Source organism: Maylandia zebra, linkage group LG12 (genome assembly GCF_041146795.1).
Source record: "Maylandia zebra isolate NMK-2024a linkage group LG12, Mzebra_GT3a, whole genome shotgun sequence".
In the NCBI taxonomy this organism is placed as follows: Eukaryota; Metazoa; Chordata; class Actinopteri; order Cichliformes; family Cichlidae; genus Maylandia; species Maylandia zebra.
Genome location: NC_135178.1, coordinates 5,940,506 through 5,961,354, shown reverse-complemented (window position 1 = coordinate 5,961,354; position 20,849 = coordinate 5,940,506). Strand labels below are relative to the sequence as shown.

General features: G+C 40.1%; 2 long non-coding RNA genes across 3 annotated transcripts in view; one reads left to right on the top strand and one right to left on the bottom strand.

The window, feature by feature from the left end:
• The window catches only part of LOC143421314 (uncharacterized), a 125,033-nt gene that overhangs the window by 13,524 nt on the left and 90,660 nt on the right, over positions 1-20,849 (bottom strand). The window lies entirely within an intron of this gene.
• On the top strand, positions 6,619-7,673 carry LOC143421330 (uncharacterized). 2 transcript variants are annotated; one of them, XR_013100958.1, is made up of 3 exons: positions 6,619-6,692; positions 7,211-7,299; positions 7,409-7,673. It is a non-coding gene; the product is annotated as an uncharacterized LOC143421330 (long non-coding RNA). The 2 variants fall into 2 exon arrangements; XR_013100957.1 differs by having other exon boundaries at positions 7,211-7,303.

Genomic DNA, 20,849 nt, shown 5'->3' with positions numbered 1-20,849 from the left:
ACACACTTTATAAATCTAAGAGCAAGAGGGAAACTTGGTCCAGTTACAAGCACCTAAACTATACTTGCAAGATTTACTGTATATCCATATTTCCAGATCGAGCAAGCAAGCAACCTAAGATTCCAGCTTTTTGATAAATTTGGGCATGGAGTGAGATCTTTGTCTCGCTGCTCATTGGTTGGCTGATGGACAAACATTAAGAGGGAAAAATAAAGATCAATTTCTCCCCAATTTCAGGCAAAATCTCACTTTTCTGGCTGTTGTGCTACTTGCTGGTTGTTGGCATAGAGACTAATTGAACAAGGTCAGTGTGAGTACCTTTCAGATAATGTATTACCTGTTAGATAAGTTAGTGTACTTGATTGTACTAAAACCATATGAGCTGATCTTGCCAAGCTCAAGAGGACTGTGGTGGCCCAATGATAACTGTGTTTAGAGAAAATATGCACTGTAGAGATATGATTTAAGCCCTGTGTCAACTCTCTAAGGGCAAACTACTGTTGTATGACAGAAACTCTGTGCAGTCATGCATCCATGTGTTTACATTTAAGTCTGTCCAGTGAAGGCTTCATGAAGTGAAGTGAAATGTGCTTGAACCACATAAAATGTTTCATTTGGCAGCAAATTATAAACTTCTCTTCTTTCTTTTGAAGAAAAAGACGATATTGCTATACACCGAGTATTGTCCTTCCTTCAGCCCAAAGATCAAAAGAATTGGGAGATTTCAACAGTAACTATGAAGTAAATTGTTAAATAAGACATGCTTATCACATCAATAATTTAAAGATTTCATCATTATCTGCTGGCATAAGCAGACAGAAGAGAAGAAAACAACAGAGGGGGGAACAGAGAACAGATGAGCCTCCATAAGAACTGCTGGTGAGATGAAGAAGAGCAGAATATCAGATAGACAGATAAGACACCGAGTTACCAGAGTTTGTTACAGTTCAGAAGGATCTGCTGTCACACAATAAAAGCAGAAGCTGTGAGAACAGATGTGGTCAATTTTAAAAATTGAACAAAGAACTAGCAACATACAAATGAAGCTGTGACTGCTTCATTAACATCGAGTCTTATTTTCTTAGAGTTTCACTCCTGCTCAAGATAAAATGATAATGAAGTTGAACAAGAACTCTGATTGAAGTCATTATGTTCACTTTGATTTCGCATAATGAAAGTCTGCCTACACACTTGACCAAAAGTCTTTTGAAGACCGCACTTTTTTTGCATTTTATATTTATTCTACTCTGAAATGACTTGCACTGTGTAATTATCTGGTAAAAATGTAAAAATATCTAGGCTGGACTAAACCCCCAATGTTTCAAGTCCCTGGTTATGACTATCAAGATAATACATCTCTGCAGGCATAAATACACCCTTGGTGCCCATCTGCATCTAATATTTCAGCCTCCAATCCAAATCCTTATGAGTGGGATCCAACTCTTTTTGTGGCATTTCAAAGACTTCTTCATGGTCTCAATTTTTCAGCTGAACTGAGATCACAAGAGTGAAATCTATGTGAATTCGTTTTAACAGTGGCTTTGTGCTATAAATTCAGCAGCTCTTATCAGCGTAAGGAGCTTTATTTCTTTAGTAATCATTCTATTAATACGTGATTACACTGTATCCCCTGGAGTTTCTATTGTAAAGTGGGTGATAGTCTTTTAATTAGACCTAAAGGGGATTGGAGCTGTGCTTTTACATATTCCACTAGTGCAATGAATAATACAACACTGCTGTATGGACTCCAATGGCTCACATTACATAACCATGTGCCAATTATTCAGGTCTTTATCTGAGCTGTGAACTCACAGCCTTGGCTTTCTCACATAATATCAGGGGCAAAAAAACAAGAGCGTACATCTGCCCACAGTCTGAATACGGATGCACTCTCCACTTGACAGGCTCATCACATTCCACTACAGTCAGTGGTACTGGACCTGGGTCGCTGTGAAAGAAAAAAAAAAAACAGGTCATCTGAAAAAGAAGGCTTTCTGTCACGAATTCTAACCCCATGTTTATTTTATTTTCATCTATAGGTTTATTCTTGCTGTTGCTATCGCTGCTGCCATCCTGACAGAGTTTGGCTCAGAGGATGCTGGAGCAAGGCTGTTGTCCTGGTAACAAAGCCTAATGACAAGATTTGATATGATCCTCCGATTTAGAACAAAGCTGCAGTCTGCTGCTGGGCATTGTGAGACAGTAGGTAGACAAGGGCTGGTTTTATTCATCTGCATCAGCATGTGTGCATATTATATTGAAATAATCTCACATTTTAAGAATACGGGGATACAAGAATCCAGAAACGTCCTTCAGTTGAGGATACAAAGGATTCACTCTCTTCACCTGTCTTTTGCCAATATTTGGAAATACATGTCCCAGCTGTCTATCTGCATAGGCCTCAACCCCCACCCGTATGCATCTCCACAGAGGGTTCATATAAGATAAAAATGAATATCTATTGGCAGTATAGGTGAAAGGAGATGATATACATTAAATAATAATGATATATAATAGCAACAAATTTAAAGAGATCAGACACCTTGTTTGCAGTTACGGGACATTTACTGTATAAAATCTATTCATTTGGCCTCTTTATACCATGCCAAAGGATTTTAAGTGAAGCAAACAGATTGTTATTGAAGTGCAGACTTTAAGCTTTTATTCAAGGCATTTAACAAAAATATTGCATTAACTGTTAAGGTATTTTAGTTCATAAAACCCGATTTTTGGAGGCTCAAAGGGACCTAGATATTTGATTGACAAGCAGTTTCATGGCCATATGAGGGCTATTGTCTCCCTCAATAGCAAATTAAGCAGATAAAAGAGCTGGTTTTAAATGTACTGTCTTCTGTAAGTCTGCGGTCAAAAGTGATGGTGTCACAAACTGGACCACACAGCCACGAGAAAAAGGCTGATGCACACAAATGCCAATTAAAACAGTGTTTATTTTAAATTAAAGAAACAAAGAAAGAACATAAGCTAACCATGGTGTTTGTATTCAGTATGATCAGTGCTATAAGTGAGTGCAAGAAGTGTATGCAATGTTGTTTAGCAGAAGAAAACAAAGCAAGGAGGTGTCTCAGGTAGGAAAGCCACAGAGCAAGGAAGCTCTAAGATCTTTTGTAGTGCTCAGACACACTGGCCAAAGGTGTTGCAATTCCTGCTGACTAGAAACAAACCGCACCTCCACTCCAACCACTGCAGAAAAGAACTGCAACACAGACAGGCTGAAATGAAAGCTGGGTTGAGTGGGTCGTCATTCGGGTAGGCCAGATTAGACTTTGATCTAAAGAGTCTTTGGAGTTCTGAAAAAATCATTCTGATGACACAAAGATGAATTTGTTCCAGAATGACGGCAATAGATGGAAAAAGAAAGGAACAGCCCATGATCTCATGAAGCATACCTAGTGGAGCCAATGTTATGGCATAGGCATGAATGACTGCCAGTTGAACCAGGTCACTAGTGTCCACCAATGATGTGGCTGCTGATAGAAGTAAGATAAATTGTTAAAATGTACAGGACTGTACCCTCTACTCAGATTCAGCTAAATGCTGCCAAACTGATCGGACAGCGCTTCATGGTGCAAATGGATAACGAAAGAAAACTACAAGAGCAAGCCAAGAGTCTCAAAGCAAACGAATGGGATATTTTTCAGTGGCCAAGCTTCAATACAAAATTGCAGGCAGAGAGACCCACAACCATATAGGACGTAAAGATATCCTGGATGGTGGCAAAGAAAGGGAAGGTGATCGGGACTGAATAGGTTGAATGACATTAGCCCACACACAGGACAGCAACAGGGACCTCAGTGTCACACAGCTGAGTGGGAACCACTATAACAATGTCAGAAGGTCAGACACAGCCAAACACAATATTTCCAGAAGGTAAGGTCAGTCTTGAGAAGACAGCTCAATAGTAGGAACGAGATCTCAGCCATCAACACATGTCCCCTAACACTCATCAGATGCTCAACTGGTATAATAAGATGGCCAAAAAAAGAGATACATGCCACTGAAACCAAGATGTGAAACCTCCCCCCAGTGCTGAAGGGCTGCAAGGTGCAAGTCAGCACCTTCAGACTATGAGCAAAGAACAGAGTGAGGGTGAGGATTATTGTTTGTCAGAGCTACAATCAAACAATGAGCATCCACGAATACATCAGGAAGATGGACCCCTGGGATGAACTGCTATCAGAGTGCCTGAGGCAGCTGAGGAAAGATAGGGATGAGGAGGAGAAGTAAGAAGACCAAGCCCCTAAATGGGGTTTATAATGGACAGATAGAAGAAGTTGCTGACTTTCCCAAATGCTAGAAATGTCTTGGAAAGGACAGTCTGAAGGATAGGACAGAGACCAGAAAACAGCTCCACAGAAGCAGGAATGTACCACTGCTATGAAGGCGCAGGCTGTGCATAGATGCTCCTAAGACATTCTAGCACATAGCAGGATTTAAGATGCAACCTGGGACTGCATATTCGGACAAACATGAGTGAATGAGATAGTGTACAGGGATATCTTCTCTAATTATGGATTAAAAGTATCAATAGGACACACCTTTGAAAGAGATCAAGAACAACGCAGTAAATGTCCTGTGGGATTTGAGGTTCCAGATGGAAAAGTAACGGATGGCTAACAAACTAGACATAGTGGTAGCTGACAAGGAATACAAGATGGCAGTTGTGATAGTTGTGTCAATTCTATCTGACAGTAGCAACACAAAGAATGAGCATGACAAGATCTAGAAGCACAAGGGACTGATGAACAACACAAACAGATGCTTATTTTTATTTATTTCTTTTTTTCAAACAGACGCTTATGGTGAAGTCCAAATTAGTCACCGTGGTAATCGGAGCATGGAGGGTTATAACCCCTGAACTGGGATGGCGGCTCGAGGCCAGATTCCAGACATCATCTCTGATGAGAAGATACTGTACCACTTAGAATACCGAAATCCTCAGTTGCAAAATTGCGAATTCAAGAGCTACTGGCATCATTAAGAAGAACAACCAAGCAATAACAGATAAAATTAGTTATAGAAACAATTAAGACTTTATTTGAGAGTGCCAGTACTGAGATTACTGGAAACAATAGAGAAAAATGTGAAACAGATCTGCTTCCAGGTTGGAACCAGGAATGATGCAATTCATAGTTCACATGTTACCTTCTAAACCAGCGGTCTCGAACCTTTTTTGCGCCACGGACCGGTTTATGCCCGACAATATTTTCACGGACCGGCCTTTAAGGTGTCGCGGATAAATACAACAAAATAAAACTAGTACCGGTACCGAAAAAAAGAAGATTTATTCATAACACACGTGAAAAGTCCCAGGAAAACCGAGTTAACGATAAAAACGATAACAAAGTAACGCTGAAAACCGATAAAAACCCTGAAAACCACACATTTCACACCTGAGCCTCAACTCTCGTGGCCCGGTACCAAACCAAACCAAACCCCGGGCCTCGGACCGGTCCGAGGCCCGGGGGTTGGGGACCGCTGTTCTAAACCACATACAAATGTCAAATGAACGATTGCCAGGGCTGCAATATCTGTCAGTTTACAACCTCAGTGCTCATGTGCAAGCTGGACTGGTTCTCTTATCCATTTGCATATACCATGACTCACCATTTTTGTCAGTCGACACACAATGCTGTACAACAGATACTCTTACAGAAGAATTTTTGCAGAAGAATTTCCTGTTAGAGCCTTAGTGACAAACCTGGCAGTTAAAACAAACTGATAATGATAATAATCTCCCAGTAAAACAGAAAATAAAATAAGTGTAATTAAAGAACATTATGAAACTAAGTGTATGCACAAAACAATTGAACCACTGATCATTGGAAACATAAAACTTATAATATTTAAATTATTGTTAAATTAAATTATTGCAGGGTCTACATTATAATAATAATCCAAAATTGATTTTAATTAAAATAAAAATACAATTTAAAAAAGCAAAAAACAAGACAAACAAGGTTGTGCGTGTGTGAGTGCAAGAATATGGATTTTCCTTCATATTTAGCTTCATATTTAATTTAGCAATCCTTTATTTATCTCAACAGAATGGGCCTCACAGACTGAGTCAGAGGCACAGACACAGCCAGTCTGTAGGTCAGTCATACAGTAATTTATGATCCTGCAAATGTGTCCGTCTGTGCACTGGTTTCTGTTCGGTCAGTGTACGGAGAGGGTTTTCACCCCATGAGTCATCCAAAATCCCAACTGCAGTTTACTGGACATGGATCATGCATCAGTCATAGCTAACTGGTTGAAAAGTGAGCCGGAATAGGGAAGGGAGCAACCGCAGAGTTCCCACCATAAAATAAAATAAAATTCACCATGAAAAGTGGCTGAAATTATTTACACCAAAAATACTGACTTGGAGTAACTGAATTATGTGTAAATGTTGTTTTGTGTGAGTACAATGTTGTTATGACCCAGGTCATTGTTGCCGTGTGGTGTTGTTACTTGCCACACCATGCGGGGGCATTGTTTCTACTCTGTGATGTCTGTTATGTAAGTTTCCAGGTGGAGGCTGACTATTGGTGGAAGAGGGAATGAGGCCAGCTACAAATTGGGACCTGACTGGGCCGGCAGCCTCTCCTACTACTTCCTGTTTCCAGTGAGCTGCACGTTTGGGGCCCTTCGTGGCGTGTGACAGAGCTGGGCTGCAGTCGTATCTGGACATGGTAGCTGTAGGGGTGGGAAGCCGTTTCTTTTACAACCTTTTTCTCCTGTTTCGGGTAGGGAGACAGGTTAGAGGTTTGTATTTTCTTTTGGGGTTGATTCACCATAGGTAAGTTAGTTCTGATTCATTTCCAGTGTGTTTTGTTTGTTGTTTTGGCCATGCCCACTCTGACGCTCGCTACCTGTCAAGTTAATAAAACGACTAGTCATTGTAAAGCTGTGGCTGTGTGATTTACTTCTTTTTCTTGTGTTGCAACTCCACCCCCCCCCCCCCCCAGGCCGGTGTGTAACGCCGGTGGAAAGATTTAATTTAACGGAATCTGGTGAAATGAAATTTACTTGACTGGATTACATTATGGTTACAATAAGCATATTTTCCTAATGATTATTATTTTAACAAATTTTCAATTCTCTGATTTTATATATTTCAGTTACATTTTAATTAAAAAAAAACTTTAATGTTTATGATGGCAACGAATTGTTTTTTGAGTGTATGTTGTAATTTTGCTCATTTCAACAGCTGGAAGATGGACCAACTACAGCACAATCAAGAGTAGCCAACAGACTGGTTCGATTGCACTGTATTCATACCCATGTGTTTTTGTTCCAGTGGGTAATGTAGTTTTGTTTTAAATAGTTGTAGTTTGATGAGCTTAGTGTTCTCTTATATGGTTGATATTGATTCATAACTATGCTGCTAATGTGTCTCCAAACTCAGATTCGACACCAGAAGGGTATACCGTGAAGGAAGTTCAACAGAGCCAGGCTTTCTTTGTCTTAACTGGCTTGAAAAAAAACACTAAATCCCCAGTCGGAGCAAAAGTTTATCAACTTTCTCTGTTAAGCTTTCAGGCTTTGTGCACACTCATATAAAAATTGGAATTTCGTGAGTCATTTAATGTTTCTTCCACACAAAATGATTCTCTACTCCAGTCAGAGACATTATCAGATGGTGATAATGAAATGCTGATTCAAAATATATAAAGAACATCAAAAAAAATGAAACTGTTGAAAATAAGAACAGATTAAAGTCCATTATAGATCGAGCATGTTGCGAAAAAGCAACACAAAATTCTAGTTTTTCCACATCTGAACTTGCCTTATAAAGTACAGACACACTAACCAGTGTTCCCTCTAAGCTGAGCGCGTGAGCAATCGTGCACTGCTGACACAGTCTCCGCACACAGAAAATCTGCGCTGAACACAAAAAAAAAAAAATCCAACCTGAATTGAAACTAAAGTAAATACATGTATTTATTTAAATTTCGCTGATTTTCTGTCCCAAAAGAATTTGTCCCAAAAATCACGCTGCTGTGAGGGCAATGAAGTCAACACAAGTGATGATGAGCTGGTCCAGATGCTTTTAAACAAGAAGTAGAAGACGTGGAGATTCTGGGTGCATTCTTACAAAAAGGCAACAGCAGGGAGAATGTCATGGTTTGTATCGGAGCAGTTGAGACGCATTTTTACAGACCTACAGGCCAGTGGACACTCTTTCAATGATGAGGATGCACACATCCTGGACAGGGAGGAACACTGGTTTGAGGGTGGAGTCAAGGAGGCCATTTACGTGAAAAGGGAAAGACCATCTCTGAATCGAGGAGGGGGCCTAAGGGTACATCTTTCGCCATCTTACAATGCTGTGATTGCAGGCATTCCCCAACTCTCTGTGAATGGCACTCATGGTCTTTGATCAGTGGGTTTTGGTCAGTGGTTGTTGATCAATGGTCATGAGAATTTGCATAATTAAGATTAAGGCACTGACCTCACAGCCCATTGTTCCTTCAGTGGGCTGGTTTCAGTCATTATGCAAATGTTCTGGTTATAAGATTGGGGAAACCTGCAGTCAGCTGAGACTGAAGAAGTCACCTGGATGAGTGACGAAACGTTTCTCCCACAAAACGCTACGTCCAGATGAACAGAATCAACTTTTTGGAGATTTGATTCCAAATGTTGTCGATGTGGGTGGGTTTGATTTTTTTCACGTTTCTTGCCACAACCTTGAACAACTTGACTATTACCACATACGGTCAATGTTTTGTATAAAGCCATAAAACCTCCAAACTATGAACATCCAGATAATGAAACATATTGGTCTAATAAAGTGTGTAAGGTATAAATGTAATCATCCCAACGTAACTTTTACTTAAGACACTGTATTTCAAAAGAAACTCCATAACCCTTGAATTAATGATCCTGAATAATACCTTCCATGATATCCCAGTGCTCACACATATGCTTCTATAATTATTAGGGACTAATTTATCTTCACTGTGGAAAATGGCTGCTATGAGACCTTAAGTTCAAATTTCAGGAAATAACCTACACTCAAAAACAAGTTGAATAATTTATGAATCTGAAATTGGATTTCCTTTTAACTTCTTTACTTAATTGTAATATATCAGATTTTTGAGGATTTGTAAGTGCTTACTGTCATTGTTTGGCTCTTGTGTCAAGACACATAATGAGAGAGACACAGCTTTAACCAAAATTTACATTATTAACCAAGAGAATCAAAAACACATGATTACACATTATGAGGTGTATTAGTCAGTGTTATCAGTGTGTCAGAAGTTGGATGAGTGTTTAAATATTAGGTGTATGATGTTGTGGAGGGTAGAAGCTAAAATAACCAGGCTGAAGCCAACAAAGCAAATACCATGGATCGAATGGCGAAAACACCCACCTCTTAAATGCTCCAGGAAGACTAACTTGTTGTCCCAAGATACAATAATTAATTCTACCAACCAGGAAGCTGCAAGACAACACAGAGGGACAAATGTTCAGCGCAAACACAGACCAAGGCTTACAGTGCTCGTATCAAATACCATGTCAACAGCTTGCTGAAGAGCAGCAGCTACCACCATCTAACTAGCATCTACCTGAAGTGAAAAGGGATAATCAGATCATAGGGTTGTCAATACTGGAGCGCTGCACAAAAAGTTGCCTGTCCTTTCGACAGATCAGATAGTTGTAATACTTAGTTTCTGCAAAAATCCCTGTAATATCCTACTGAACTCACAAAATATACAAGTTCCTTTGTTGTCATAGGGGCAGGACACTGTACAGTTGTACAGCTAGAATAGGGTTTTTTTTTTGCTGGACGAACTGTACCCTCTTCAACCATCCAACCAAGGTACATTATGATATAGAACTCAATGGTGAGATGCCCGTCAGCCAAGCTTCATAAGTGTTGCTAGGGATTCATGCAGCCATGTGCAATAAACATGGAATCACCTTGCATTTAAAATGGCTCAAAGAGTCAAAGATGGGGACCAGAGATCGCTTGCAGTCAGTTGGCATCTTCAAAATGACTTTGGTGTGTCAAGATGGTGATAAAGCAGTGACACAGCAGGAATATGATAGAGTCAGTCTGCTATGAGTTTGTGACTGAACCAGGTCAAGTTGACATTTACATACAATCTGTTTGCCTAATTCCATGACAACTCTCAAATCTGTTGGTCTGTTGCAAATCTATTTTTCTCTTCTTCAGAAATGCAATCCTGTACTGTAGTCCAGAAGTGGACTTGTAGTATCCATAAGTCAGCCGCAACTCTCTCCGCCACAAACAGGGCAAAATGTATGATCAGTAAATTTAGAAACAAACAGATGCAGCTAGTGAATTTCAATATTGACCAGCATTGCAATAAAAGCAGATGCAGCAAATCTGCATCTCAAAAAGGAGCAAGTGAGTAAAAAAAATGTTTCTCGGATAAATCACTGGGAACTAAAGAAGAATCAATAAGTTTATGATAATGATTTGATCACCTCCTGAATTTGGAAGTTTGCCCACTTACAAAGAAATGAACAGTCTCTAATTTTTATGGTCTCTAGTTGCATATTTTAACTGAGAGAGACAGAATATCAACCCAAAATCCAGAAACTTGAGTGTAATAAATATTTGATCCTCAAGCAAAACATGACTTAGTATTTGATAGGAGATACTCTTGTTGGCAAGCACAACAGTAAGACGTTTCTTGTAGTCAATTGCCAGGTTTGAACATATCTCAGGAGCGATTTTAGACCACTTCTCTTTTACAGAAACTCGCTAAACCCTTTAGGTTTCTTGGCTGCGGCTTAGTTGCAAGAAACCTTTGCATTTTTATATTATTTTATATTAAATACTGAATATACTGACAACCCAAACAGAGTGAACAGCAACCTATCCAGGGAGCATTGCTTAACATACACAGGAAACTGTTCTTTGTAGCATTTAGCTTTAGAGTTTGTTGTCTGCCTCGGTCGCGTAAAAAAGCAGCATCCTTGGAACTCTTGGTCAGCCGGTCCATTGTGTCTTTGTGTAGTGATCCAGGTTGCAGATGCTGAGGTTGTGCAGTTGAAAATCTGTTATTAATGCATAGCTGGAGTGGATAGATGTTTAGTAACAAAACCAACTCTTTTAGTAGAATTTGAACATAACTGTATTGGAGAAGAGGAAGTTGTGTGGAAGATGTGTAGTGGCCCAGTGGACTTTCTCGTTCGTCTGAACGCATTTGGAAAATTCTTAAGATGTTTAAAGTCTGCATCAGTGTATGTGTGCTGACAATGTTTCCCTGGAGCTCTCTATGAAAGTGGATGCGGATTTGTCTGGTTTGCTGGTGGTTGTGGGTGAGGATTCATTAGTTGTGGCTGGGGTTTTGATGGTCCCAGGTGGATGTCTGGTAGCTGAATACTTGTCGGTCTACTCTATACTGATTTCAATCACAGCAGATTGGCTTTGATTCTCTTGAGCTGCTTTCTCTCAGGCTGTTTATTGTCTAGTATCTGAGGGTAGGGCTCTACTCATACTGCATTAAGCTCAATATTCACAGTGTCTCTGTCTTGTTGGAGGTTTTGAAATTCCACTCTCAGCTCCAGCAGTGAGGTGTTGAACTCATTTTTTATAAGGATCAGTTGATCTTTTAGATGCTGGTAAGTTTCTGTGGGGGGAAGGTTGGAGAGTATCATCCCTTTGAGTTCTATCAGCTTCACCGCTTGCAGAGAAAGACTCTCTGCAATATAATATGCCTTTCTCTCCTGCTGTTTGCTAAATAATTTCCTTGGTTCTCTACCTGCACTTCCAACTGCTCTTCTCTGAGACTCAGGTCTACTCTAACTCTCCTTCTGCTCTACATTCCTCTCCTCGCATCCGTCCCTTTGGGTTTTATGGTGTTAAAGTCATCTTGGACAGGGCTGTGGTTTGGTTCACTGTGCTGGAACATGACTGTCCCAGTGTTGTAGATATTCACAGGGAGAAAAGTGCTGTCATTGTCCTTTCCCTCTATTACTATCTGCCTGCCACTGCATATCCCACGCATTTTAATGGTGTGTGTCCTAACTACAGAGAGCCTCAGCCTCAGTGTGGTCTATATAACAGGAATGTTGTGATTTGGGCTCCTGTTAGAATGAAGTCTGGTCTTTTCTAAGTTTGCTCTCAGTAACTTGTATTCTCAGGCTTTTTAGCCTGTGCGTTCTCTGTTTCTGGGCAGAACAGGACAAGCAGGCAGAGTTTTTTCTTTTGTTGTGCTGTTGCATCAGCAGTGGTCCACATTTTACTGCTAGCTACTGTATCTTAGCAGAGAAGCTAAACTTAATTATTTAGAAAGTTCTGCAGCTATTTTATTATTATGGTTGTTACCTTGTTATTTACTCCAGTTTATCTGATTAAGATAAACTGAATTATAATTGCAGTCATGGATCATGTGCTGTTATCCTGTTCAGTTTTCTTGTTTATTTATTTTTTATAGGTTCTGAAGATAACAATTAAAGTAATTTTTACCCAGCTACGATTGGTTGTCTTCGTTTGATTATAGCATTTCCACTGGGTTAGTTTGGTTCACCTTGTTTTGAAACTGTTCTATTGGAGCTGCATTTGAACCCGCCTTGCTACAGTATCTCTTTTTCTATCACCAGTATTTTATTTGCTGAATAGCCCATGAAGTTAACCCTGCAAAAGGCTGAACCATGAAATAATTGCCAGAAAATAAAAATCATTTTTTTAAACTGGAGTGTTTCTTAAACAAATCCCCCCAAAAAAAAGATTTTAAAAACCATTTATGCATATATGAGTTTTCATTTGTATAATGGTTTTCCGCATTTTTTGACATTTTTCTGCAATCGTTTTTTTTTTTTTATCTTAATAAACCAAAAACATATCAGGAGATTAGAGTTAGGGTTAAAAAATTACACTGATGATGTAGCGATCTCAAAAATTCAAATATGATGGACTTGGTGCTACAGGGCTGAGAACTATTCAGTGATAAGTAATAAGACTTTCCTCACTAAAATGCCACAACTACAGCCTTCAATTTTAAGTGGCGTCAAATCTAATAGATCATCTGTCATAAACACAAGAAAACACAAATGTTTTAGAGATCTCTCAAAGCCTTCTTTAAAGCTATAAAATTATATTGTTGTTTATTAGGTACATAATAAACTTAATTCAAATTTCAGCCAGCACACTGGACTTCTCTGAGAAAGCAGAAATTAATTATCAAAACCCACACATAAATTAATGAGAGATTCAACCACTAAAACTAAAACTAATTTTCTGGCTAGAAATGCACATAAATAACTGCAATTTGGAATCTTATAAAATTATAATTGTCTGAAACATTCCTGAACAACAACAATAATTATATTTTACCATTAAGATATCATTTTGATTAAAGTGTTTGTGCCTACTGGTGGATTAACCATTACAGAAAAATTGAAAAATTACCAGTACTGTTAATTTTAGGGCAGCTGTGTCATAAACACCACACTGAGCCGTGGTCTAATAAATTGTTAAACACTGTACATTCTCATATATTACTGTATTAGCCCATTCACATTCTGAGTGCCAGAAGATGCCAGGTTTACTGCTGCTGCTAACACAGGTGTAGGTTCCATTTATGTTTTTTGATTACGTTTGATTTGCAGATAAAAACTGTTTTAATTACGTCTTTGTTTACTGATGCATTATTGTAAGGATATTAGAAAAGATCTAAATTAGGAGTATATTAACATTCCAGCTTTTGTTGGAATATTTCTCCGGACAGGTGAAAGAGTTTAACTGATATTGCCCAATATTTATAGAGTAGAAGGTAAATTCAGTGATTGTTGATAGACCCTGTTGAATTTTGACAACATACGGGGGCTTCTATCAGGATTTGGCTTTATAGTGAATGCAAACAGAGAACACAGACTGAGTGGGCAGTCATAGCAGGTCTATTAAGGGCATTTGTGGAGTGTTGCCATTCAGTTTGAGATTGACCTTCAGTAATGGATCAGTAAAGGCGGAAGAAATATTTGATGGTGACCGCACCATCAAATATTTCTAGCACATATTTGATCTAATTTTGCAGTTTCACTTTTATACCTAATCAATTTAACCCTATCTAAAAGAATGGAACAGATGTGCTTCGATAGTGAAAAGGAAACAAAGAAGCCAAACATCGTAGTGATGTCATTCATCCTTCCTAACCAGGGAGACTTTTTGCATCACCTAAGCACTGGTACAGCCTTTATCACGTGACAGGAAGCCGGTGAAGTCATTACTGGCAGCATTAGAACAATGAGGGTACAGTTAGCCTGAAAAGCAGCGTGTCTGAAATAACACACATCCTGTTATACCCCCTCTTTCTCCCCCATGTCTCCCGCCACTCTTCAACCCTTTGATTGCCTGGCCATGATCAGGACCACACCCGCAAGTTTTTTTTTTTATCCTTCTTCTTCTTCTCCAGAGTGTCTGAACAAGGGGGCTGTAGAAAATAACAGGTTCCAAGACAGCTAGTAAACAGAGACAAGCACAAGCTCAGAGTGTTTGTCTCTACAAAGCAGCAGGACAAGTCAAAAGGTGAAAGAGAGGGGTCAGCAATGCAACCACTAAGGCTGCCTCGGACATCAGGGGCACAGCCAAACAGCACCCCTCCCTCACCCTCTTTCCCAACCTTTGCTGCCTTCCCTCAGACTGGTATAAACTATAAAAATGCACATATAAAACACACCAGCGTTTTCTGCTTCGCCTCTTTTGAGCAGGTTCTGCTTAGTTATGGGTTACTATGCAAAAATGGGGAGTGGGGAGACAGTGGACCTTAATGATGATCCACAGAATGGAAGGTGTGGCCCTGGTCTCAATGGGGGATTCTTCTCAGCCAACAAGGCTCCAGGAGTTATTAAAATCCGGCAGAGGCAGACGGCGCTTGTTCCTCATCTTCGCTCCCTCCAGCGACTTAATTTATGCAGCATCTTGCAGTGCTGCTGAGCTTGAATAGCAGCCACGACAAGAATTTGAATTTAGGAGTTGGGGGGTATAGTTTTCAGAGTTGAAAAATCGTGGCGTTCTTGGTTGAACATGCACAGAGCTTCTGTGTGTGCCAAAGGCTCTGCTCCAGTAAATACAGACGGAGGACTTCAATCTGAGGCACCGTCACGTGTTTATTCCCCCGATCTCATCTGAGACGGGGACTTAATTTCTCCACGTGGTTGGGCAGGGCGTGCAGGGCGTGCAGGGCTGACATCTCTCACCTCACCTCTCAGAGACCAACACCTTAGAGTAATGAGGGCAACTGCCAGCGTTACACATTTCAACTTTTTACTCTCTCCACTCCTCTCCATCTTGTCGAGGGAACCGTTCAGCGTGTCCCCGTTTCATCCTCCTCCTCTTCCTGCCTTTTTTTTTTTTTTTTGCTTTCTTATTCCTCATTCCTTTCTCTCCTCAGGAAGCAATTTGAAGCAAAAGATGCTTGGTTAAGGGCTACGAGGGCATGTGTGCTTTGATATGCTGCTTTGCCTTATGAGCTGTCAAGACATGCGGGCAGGATAGGGTTGGACGGAAGGAGGAGTGAAGGAGGGGGAAGGAAAAGCAAAGCGGGAATGAGCTCAACTGTGATTTAGGAAAGGGATATGGAGGAAGAGAGAAAAAGCTGAGCTAAGTGACATCCTTCCAAGCGAGTCGGCGTTGAGATACACTAATTAACGAAGCCATAATTAGAGTTAGGCCTGACACACAGAAAAAGACTCCCCTCCCCCTCCACTCTTTTTCCTCCATCTCCCACATCTACTTTGGGTGAATTCGTGCTCATCCGTGTTTGCCCGCTGTACTTTCGCAGTCATGGGCTATTTGCAAAAATCCTCCACGCTAGTTGGAAGGAAGAAAATCACACCTTAACAAGGCCAGAAGAATATTCTTCCCAGACAACCTTTTCCCAGTCTGCCATTACTCATCTCCATTCTCTAAGTAGAGATTGTTTTCATGTAAAGAATCACCACAATTTCATACTTGACTAATGATAGCGGTGATAACTCCACCAGCCACGGCGCCGGCGGAGGGCAACGCTAAGGTGAATAATGTTATTCCACTGTCACTTGTGCTTGGATTTACTCATCAATCACGTCGCCTCATAAACATTGTGTGTTCACACGCGCGCACACACACGCACACAAAAAGATGTGACGCGTTTGTCCCAAATTAGATTGTGCTTCTCCTTCATTCATCAAGTCTTTCTCATATATAAAGACTATTGTTGTACACAGTGACACACAGCAGAAGCTTCTCAGAGCTTGGAACTGTCAAAATGTCCAGCAGCTTTTGTCCTTCCTTGAAACTGCTAATCTTATTTTGGTGACGGTGGTGGTGGCATCGAGTTTCAAAGATTAACATCTGTTTAAATTACGTTGACTCTCACGTTGACTATAAGGCGCCCATCAGCGTGCAATGACCATGACAGTGAGATTACGTTGGTGTGCATTTCATACAGTGTTGTATCTGTGTGTGTGTTGTGATTAGCAGGTGCTTCTTCACATTTCTTGATATCGTTTGAGATTGGATTTTCTTCTTAGAAATGTAGATTAAATGATAAATCGTCATCAGCCACGTTCTGTTTATTTTTGGTGCATATTAGGATTATACGAACTGAAATACAGCATTTTGTTAATGCCTGGAAAATGGCATCAACAATAAACTCTCACAGCTCGAATGTAAAAGTGGTGCCTTTTTGTTTCAAAATACAAATTCATCATTGCACCATTGTCCCCCAGACTGTGCATGTTTATGCACAGTCTGGGGGACAATTTAACGCAAAGTACAAACACGATCCTTTCCCGGCCCCTCTCTCATCAAACAAACACAGAACCGAGGAAAACAAGGATCATTGGTGTGCATGTGCTGCAGCAATAAGACAGGGGTAGCTTTGTTGTCAACCAGCCGGGTTGCTGCACATCCTCCCTGTATCGGCACATCTTGTTTTCTAACTGCATGGGGCGGCAAGAAGGGGAGCGATGAGTGTGTGTCAGTGCGTCTGGTTCTTTTGTGTCTCATTTGCCAGACCTTGTGTAGAAGCCTCGAGAGTGTGTGCGCTCATGCGATGTGTCTGGAATGGCTATTTACTGTATCTCAAATTCCTACTGACTAAGTCAGACTTGCTGGTGAAATCTAGCTCATCAAGCTAACCATGTAAAAGTGCAGCAAAACAATGCAGCTGCTTCATAAACTGACTTTTAACAGAGGATAATGAGGGTCGGCATGGACACACCGGTTTTGTTAAAATGAATATACTGTTTGTGTGTGTGTGTGTGTGTGTGTGTGTGTGTGTGTGTGTGTGTGTGTGTGTAGGGGAGCAGACTGAGACAGGCAGCTACCTGCTTTCTAAGTGCTGATGTGGCCCGTGTGATCCAATTGGCCGAGCTGCTGAGTGACTGACTGCAGGGCTACTACTTTTGTGGTTGATCAGCTGGGCTGTGCTGCAGCACAGCAACGCCATCCTGTGGTAAAGTTGTATAATGCTGTGAAAGATGAAAGGGTGATGACCCTGGAGCAGTTCCAGAGGCTGCCCATGAGGCTGAACCCGGGGGTAAAAAGACAAAGGAATTATTTTTCAAGGTCTAAACCAAATACTATGGGCTTCAACATTTATTTGGCACACATATACTTCCTAACAGGAAGGTCCCCTCAGGTCCATCCGGCTCCACATTTGCTCACCAGGTAGTGTAAGTCCAGGAGAAGCATAAGTAGTAATGAACCTTTTTTTCCCCCTTGTAGGAATAAAGTTTATCTCAAGTCAACTTTAAAAAAGAAAAACAAAAGCAGATTTCCTTAAAAGTTCAAAAGTCTGTAGCATCATGTATGACTGTGAAATAAAGGTTGGACACTTTTTTTTTTTAACTTTTTTAAGGTATTGGTTTATTTATAAATAAAGCAACACCACAAACACACAATGCTTGAACAGCTAAAATAGGGATGAGATTCACAAATTTTAAAAAGGAGAAATAAAGGTCCATAAAAGAGAAACGATTTCTTCCGACTCACACGTTTGGCTTAAGTCTGTTTCAAGGGGTAAATAAGCACCATTGCTCCCACCTTTTCTCTCCCACTTCTTTTTGAAGTCTTCTTGCATATGTCAGCTGCTCTTGAGTATGTAGCCCTTCAGCACCGTTAATAAACAAGGTACTTGTGGCCGTGTCTCATACTTAGTGGTGGCTCTTTTGCTCACTGCTGAGAGGACCTTTAAAAGGTGTTTGTCTGTGTCATTTAATTCATCTGGAAAGTTCAATCAAGCTAGCTCGTTTTATATTAATATAAAAAGAGTGCAGTATACCATACAAGAGTATTGTAACTTGCAAATGTTTATGTGCCCTTCAATTATGCAGTAGAAAGCTAAAGGTCCGATTTCACCCATCGTAAGCTGACTACAGTATGCAACGCTTGCACAGAGCTCCTGACATTAGTATTCTCGGACGGGTGCACTAACAGAGAGCCAATTTCAAAAGTCCACGGACCCCCACTGAGACACTCTTAACGGTACTTACAGTAGATGGCGACAGACGTCTGAGGCAGTGGCGATAAGAGCCTCTCAGCAGGGTGGTCTCTTTGGGATATGCAGTCAGAACCTGTCACGCCTTCTAGTCTCTGGGAAGTAAAGGAGGTCTTCTTTTGATCCCACACTCACAGATGTGAAATATTTCCCTTGAATTTTTGCCTTATGTGGTCAGAACCATAAAAAGCCCAAATAAACGATGCCTTATTTCTGATGATGACGCCGGTGAATTAACGGGTAATTCCTTAAAGACGGGCGATAGAGACACCTGCTTTTTAATTGATACATTGTAATAGCATGAAAGCGAGAAGAGCTTCTTTATTCTGCTCTTGTGTTGAAACTGTAGGATATTTTCCGCCTAATGTGGGCGATGATAGGAAATTTATCTGGAAGAGAATGGAACAAATTATTATTATTTCATTTCATCCCAAAGGCAGACTTGTATGTACAGTGCCATGAAAAAAGTATTTGGCCTCTTCCTGATTTCTTCTACCAAACTAGCTCCGTGTGAGAAACGAATCACCCCCATTGTTAAATCATGAATTAACTGTCATTAGTGACATTTTTTGGAAAGCCGAGTTCACTTGTTAGCCACACTCAGACCCGATTACTTCAAGACCCCAAGACAGTTACTACAAGAATAACTCCCAAAACATTGATTCTGTTCATCTGGACGCAACGTTTTCAGTGGGAGAAACGTGTCATCACTAGACGATTGAGCATCAAGATACAATAAAAACTATAATTTCATAATACTATATAAAACGACATGCTGATGAACCATCAGCTGATTATTATAAACTGTTGGCTCTAAAGACCATTTAAACGTCTTTGTCTTATTGTCTTGCTTTTTTGACTCATAGCTGGACTGTACTGGTTCACTCACCAGTCTCATGAACCAAATATCAACACTTTACTGTTGTTTGAGAAGGTGCATGAACATTAGCCTAATGAGGAGCAAATCAGAAAGGATCTGCCTTGTTCAGAAGCACTTCACTCGTAATTAACCCAGATGAAGATGATATAACATTTACAGTTAAGAGACATAATAGTGAATCAGTGGATAATTTTAAGTTTACATTTATCTGTAAATTGGTCTAACATCCCTCTTTCTTACTCCAGTGTTACTTTTCCTTTTTTATCTCACCTCAAGTTGTTACTAATCATACTTAATATTTACATGTAGAAGTTCATCACTACATCATGAGTATTTAATCATTTCTTACTTTTTATGTATTTCTGCTGTCATCTGAAGTGTCAGACTACATTTATGATTTACTGCTATTACCTATTTCTGTCCCTACAAATTCACAGGACTCACACACAGGTTGCTCAGACTCCTTTTTTTCTTTGCTAATATTTAAGTATTTTATTAAAATTATACAGATTGCATTCACGTTTAGATTGTGTTCTTTATCACTGAAAAGATCCTTTAAAAAATGAACAAAGTAAGAAGCAGTTAATTAGATTTAAAGATTAGTCTTTGGACCACCACCATGCTCCACCATAAGAGTGCAGGTGCACCTTCTGCAGCCAATCAGCAAAACAGAGAGGAGAGCATTACAGTAAGGAGGGGAGAAAAACAACAGCAGGATGATAGATGTGCTGGTCCACTGAGGTGTGCATAGCAAATGTGTTGAGTAATTACATATCTACTGAGTGTGTTTTTCACTGTATGTAAACACTGGGAGCACAATGTGAGCTTTTAATAGCTAAAAATAAATGATGTGGCTAAGCAACCACAAAGCTAAAGAGAGCAGAAACTTGTTCAATAAGCATTCAGCAGAACAACTTTAAAAGAAAGCCAAATGAGTCGAAGTCTGTCCATCACGAAACAAGCAACAGTTTCCCTGCAGGTGAGGTAAGTGCAGATGGTGTGACAGAGTTTGTCCGTTATAACTTGACCAGTTTAGCTGATGCAAATTTAAGCCGCTGGCTGCAATTGTGCATTGGAAATGTTGTCCATCAGTATTACAGATAACAATACCAAGATTTGTTTGTAATTGTTTGATTGTGTCTGCCAAGCCCTTTCTAAACCAAACACTTTTGCATCATTACTTACAATCTTTCACTACAGGGAAAGATGGCTTTGCAAAACCAAAGTGCCTGATCATCCAACAGAGACGTCCCTTGGGCTCAAAATCTATAAGTGGGAATTGGCCCATTATATCTGAATCATTACAGCGTTTTCTGTAGTTCCCCGTACAAGAGTATCACTGGGTCCACCACAGAAGGAAGGTTCCCGTGCACGCAGTCATATTTCTGCACAAAAAGCCAATAAAGTAATAATCCAGCATGCTTTTATTTGGTTTTAATAATTCAGGAGTGCTTTTGCACACACCGTTGGACCTCCACACCTGATGGAAATGTGTTTTCAGTGATAAA